The following is a 6,000-nucleotide window of genomic DNA, read 5'->3' as shown; positions in this document are numbered from 1 at the left end:
CATTGGGGATTTTACTTTACCTTTCATCTTTCCCATTATAAAACTGCCTCTGCTTTATCTATAAAATGGACTTCTTCTAATGCTTTTACTATCCATGTTTCATATGATATACATATGTCTGATGATCTACTTGCCTCCTTTTCCACTTTAATTTTTTAAAAAGTCATCAAAACGCCCACCACATCACAAGTTTTGTAGGTTCGATGTGACACCAACAAGAGGAACAAATCAACTTATACTTTTAAAAATGATTAAAGGAATCATTGAAAATGATTGAAATCATTGAAAATGAAAAAAGGAATGATGATTCCTCCCACTGAATCACTAGAGACTAAGAATTAGGTGGCTGTGGACAACAGAATTCACTAATAAGCGAAAAACAATAGCCCTTTGTTTTTGAACACATATATGCCAGACACTAGGCTGAGTTGAGGTACATCCCATTTAATTCTCACAATTTATAGATGAGTAAACTCAAACTTAAGGAAAATAATCACTGCAATGTTACCCAGGTAACAAGTGGCAGACCCAGAATTTAACTACCAGTTGATCTGGTACCAAAGTCTCTAGACTGTTCATTACACCAAATTGGTTACAAGAACAAAAACACCGAGTGCTGCCTAAGGCCTCTCACTAGCACATGCTCCTTTTTCCCAGCAAAAATGAATTTCTCCAGAATCATGAGACATTAGGAGACATAAAAGGAGGGGTTGATTGATAATGAAATGGCCGATCTTCAATAAAGTTCTCTACTTCCTTTAAGGAGACCTTGGGGCTCTCTGTAAAACAAGAGTTTCTCATTTTTATGGGATTGTGCAGCTATGGCTCTAAAGATAAAGAAATGGAGTAAACTTCTCAAGTCATTTTTTTTATTTCTTAAAATAGAAAAATCTTCTAATCACCAAGCAACTTTTCTTTTTTGAATGTAGACCTCCCCCTTGTGGTAACTTGTTCCTTATGCATATTAGAGCCACATTTTCTATTACGATTCACTTCATTCTATAGAGCAACCTGCCAAGAATTATACCCCTGATTGTTTTTACAACTAAAGGAAGGAACTAAGTATACTAACAGAGAAAACCACAGACTCCTAGAATTCTTTAGGAAAGGAATAATTCAGGTCATCCTAGAGTTCATATTGACTTTCCTGACTTGTTCTCTTATGTGTCAATAGGGTTGCAAGGTCCTTGGTTTAGTCTTAAAAGAATACTGAATTGTATTAAAAGTTTTTGTAATAAAAACTTATTTTGGGGACACTTGGGTAGCTCAGCGGTTAAGCATTTGCGTTTGGCTCTGGGCGTTAGCCCAGGGTCCCGGGATTGAGTCCCACATTGGGCTTCCTGCACGGAGCCTGCTTCTCCCTCTGCTTATGTCTCTCCCTCTCTCTCTCTCTGTAGGTCTCTCATGAATAAATAAATAAAACCTTAAAAAAAACTTATTTTGGAGGTGAATTTATGTCATTTATGTCTTATAATTCAGTTTTAGTGCTATAAAAATTTTTGTTTACCATTGTCGTGGAGGTTGTTGCTTGAATCATCTTTCTACAGTTGATTTTGTTTTAGTCTCTACTGCCACCTTATTACTAGGTAGAAAGATCTACTTGAGAGAATCTGAAGTTTTGAGAAGTAAACCACATTAAAGTTATAAATTAAATCTCTCAACTCTTTAATCAGACTGACTAGATTACTGGTTTACTTAAGTGCTGCCACAATTTATCCATCCATTTATTCATTCATTCAACCAACACTGGTTAAAGACTTACTAGAGGCCAGACATCTGACAGGGGTTGAGATAAATAAGAAGTCCTGTATTAGCTGTATCAGTCCTGTATGGTTATGTAACAAGTTAATCCCAAACATGGTAGCTTAAAACAACAAACATTTATTATCTCACAGTTTCTGAGGGTCAGAAACCCTGGAGCAGCTTAGCTGAGTGGTTCTGTTCAGGTCTCTTTCCAGGCTGCAGGTAAGCTGTTGGCCAGAGCTGTAGTCATCTGAAAGTTCAACTGGCGCTGAAGGATCTGCTTCCAAGCTCACATCATGCGGCATGCCTATCGGAATGCTCACAACATGACAGCTGACTTTCCCCAGGTGAGTCATTCAAGAGAGAGAGAGATTGACCGACCACCTATTCACAGAAGTTACGTATCATCACTTGTGCTGTATTCTATCAGTCACACCAACCATCTCTGGTACAATGTGAAAGTGAAGACCAGGAGAGGTGGAAATTAATGGGGGCCACCTTGGATGCTACACCAGGACCATTGTCAAGGTTGAATTGCTGGTTTACTTTTGGGGGAAATTCAGGTAAATAAATTCCAGTATGTACGCTAAGAAAAGTGGCTTAATAGGAAACTATACAAAGGTTAATGAGGGCAGGGCTCTTTTCAGCCTGCTACCAACTCTGCCCCGAGTATAGCCCCTCCCCAGGAGAGCAGTCCCTTAACTTCTGGTGCTAATAGTCTATTGACCAGCTGCTGCTCAGGCACACTTGCCTTTTCACCAAGGTTGAGTGTCGGCCCATTGCTCTACTATATTAACTGATGGCTTTGCCTCAAGGATTTGTTAACTCTCTATCAGAATATAATCCAAAGAGCTGGACCACACAGATATCCCACAGGATATCACACTGAACCATTATGTTGATAACATTATGCTAATTAGGACAAGCATAGAATGATTATTATGTTGGAGGCCTTGGTAAAATACATGTATTCCAGGAAGTAGGAGACAAACCCTATGAGGATTCAGGGACTGACTAGTTCACTGGAGTTTTTAGGGACCCAAGGGGTCAGAGGCAGATATCCCCTCTAAAATAAAATACAGATGTTTTGCATCTTGCATCCTTGCCACAAAGAAGACACCAAAAAACCAGGTAGGCCTTTTTAGGTTCTGGAGGCAACATTCCACAGCTAGGAAAATTCCCCTGGCTTATTTACCACATGACCCAAAAAGCTATCAGTTTTGAGTGGGGCCAGAACAGGAAAGGGCAGTGTAGCAACTCTAGGCCAGTAATGCAATCAGCTTTGCTGCTTGAGTCATACAATTAGGCAAGCCTCGTGTTGGAGGTATCAGTGGTAGGAAAAGGTACAGTATGGAGTTTTTGGCAAACTTCGGGAGGGGAATCATAACACAGGTCCTGGGTATTCTGGAGGTCATGCCCTTTGCTGCAGAGAAATAGATGCCCTTTAAGATACAGCTCTTGGCTTGTTACTGGGTCCTGGAACACTTGACTGTGTTACCATATGTCCAGAATTGCTCATATTGAGCTGAATTCTGTCCAATCCACTAAGTCATGAAGTCAATTGTAAAATGGGTAACAAGACACAGGTCAATAAACTACAGCCCATGGTTTGGTCCCCTGTTTTTGTATGGAATATAGGCATGCCCGTTTATTTATGTGTCATCCGTGGCTGCTTTACAACAGCAGAATTGAATAGTTGTAATAGAAACTGGTTCACCAAACTTAAAACATTTTTTTTTTAAATTTTTTTTTATTTATTTATGATAGTCACAGAGAGAGAGAGAGAGGCAGAGACACAGGCAGAGGGAGAAGCAGGCTCCATGCACCGGGAGCCTGATGTGGGATTCGATCCCAGGTCTCCAGGATCGCGCCCCGGGCCAAAGGCAGGCGCCAAACCGCTGCGCCACCCAGGGATCCCCAAACTTAAAACATTTACTATCGTTCCTTTTACAGAAAATTTGCCAAGCCTCGAGGTGGTTACATGTTTAAAATTATAAGAAGCTGCTGAAAAGTTTTTCTAAAATGATGTTTATCTTTCTCTATCTGGCTTATTTCACTTAGCATAACGTCTATCCATGTTCATCCATGTTGTTGCAAATGGACTTCTTTCTCATGGCTGAATATTATTTTATTGTGTACATTTATACTGCATCTTCTTTATTCATGCAGTTGATGGACACCTAGGTAGTTTCCAAATCTTGGCTATTGTGAATAATGCTTCAAGGAAAGTGGAAGTGAAGATATCTCTACAAGACACTGATTTCATTTCTTTTGAATACATATATGCAGAACTGGGATTGCTGGATCATGTGGTAGTTCTATTTTTAATTTTCTAAGGCACATCCATACTGTTTTCCGTAATCGCTGTCCATTTTACATTCCCACCAACGGTGTGCAAGTGCTCCCTTTTGTATGTATCCCTACCAACATTTGTTTTCTTTTGTTTTTTTGATAGTAGCCATCCTAACTGGTGTGAAGTGACATCTCATTGTGGTTTTGATTTGTATTTCTCTGATGATTAGTGATGTTGAGTACCTTTTCATAAGCTGTTGCTATTAGTATGTCTTCTTTGGAAAAAATGTCTATTCTGGTCCTTTGATCATTGTTAAGTTAGATTATTTGTTTTTTGCTATTGAGTTGTATGAATTCTTTATATATTTTACATATTAAACCTACTGATTTGTAACCCTCCTGGAAGCTTCCCAGGTGCAATCTAAAATCAGCCCCCAATTTTCTCTCACATTATAGTTTTTTTAAATTGATTTGTGGGAGTTCTTTATATATTAAGGAAAATAGCCCTTCATCTGTGATGAGTTATAAAATTATTCGCAGTTTACTGTTTGTTTTTTCCTATATATATATGTTTTGCTGCGCAGATTTTCTTTTTTTTTAGTTGGAGTTTAATTTGCCAACATATAGCATATCACCCAGTGCTCATCCTGTCAAGTGCCCCCCTCAGTGCCCATCACCCAGTCACCCCAAACCCTGCCCACCTCCCTTTCCACTACCCCTGTGCATTTCCCAGAGTTAGGAGTCTCTCATGTTCTATCTCCCTCACTGATATTTCCCACTCATTTTCTCTCCTTTCCCCTTTATTCCCTTTCACTATTTTTTATATTCCCCAAATGAATGAGACCATATAATGTTTGTCCTTCTCCGATTGACTTATTTCACTCAGCATAATACCCTCCAGTTCCATCCACGTCAAAGCAAATGGTGGGTATGTGTCGTTTCTAATGGCTGAGTAATATTCCATTGTATACATAGACCACATCTTCTTTATCCATTCATCTTTTGATGGACACCGAGGCTCCTTCCACAGTTTGGCTATTGTGGACATTGCTGCTATAAACATTGGGGTGCAGGTGTCCCGGTGTTTCACTGCATCTGTATCTTTGGGGTAAATCCCCAGCAATGCAATTGCTGGGTCATAGGGCGGTTCTATTTTTAACTCTTTGAGGAACCTCCACACAGTTTTCCAGAGTGGCTGCACCAGTTCACATTCCCACCAACAGTGCAAGAGGGTTCCCCTTTCTTCACATCCTCTCCAACATTTGTGATTTCCTGCCTTGTTAATTTTCCCCATTCTCACTGGTGTGAGGTGGTATCTCATTGTGGTTTTGATTTGTATTTCTCTGATGGCAAGTGATGCGGAGCATTTTCTCATGTGCTTGTTGGCCATGTCTATGTCTTTCTCTGTGAGATTTCTTATCATGTGTCTTGCCCATTTCATGTTTGGATTGTTTGTTTCTTTGCTGTTGAGTTTAATAAGTTCTTTATAGATCTTGGATACTAGCCCTTTATTTGATATGTCATTTGCAAATATCTTCTCCCATTCTGTAGGTTGTCTTTTAGTTTTGTTGACTGTTTTTTTTTTTTTTTTTTTTTGCTGTGCAGAAGCTTTTTATCTTGATTAAGTCCCAATAATTCATTTTTGCTTTTGTTTCCTTTGCCTTCATAGATGTATCTTGCAAGAAGTTTGGCCAAGTTCAAAAAGGGTGTTGCCTGTGTTCTCCTCTAGGATTTTGATGGATCCTTGTCTCACATTTAGATCTTTCATCCATTTTCAGTTTATCTTTGTGTATGGTGTAGGAGAATCGTCCAGTTTCATTCTTCTGCATGTGGCTGTCCAATTTTCCCAGCACCATTTATTGAACAGACTGTCTTTTTTCCAGTGAATATTCTTTCCTGCTTTGTCGAATATTAGTTGACCATAGAGTTGAGGGCCCATTTCTGGATTCTCTGTTCTGTTCCATT

Source organism: Canis aureus, chromosome 31, assembly GCF_053574225.1.
Source record: "Canis aureus isolate CA01 chromosome 31, VMU_Caureus_v.1.0, whole genome shotgun sequence".
NCBI classification, from domain to species: domain Eukaryota; kingdom Metazoa; phylum Chordata; class Mammalia; order Carnivora; family Canidae; genus Canis; species Canis aureus.
Note: the sequence above shows the minus strand (reverse complement) of the source record.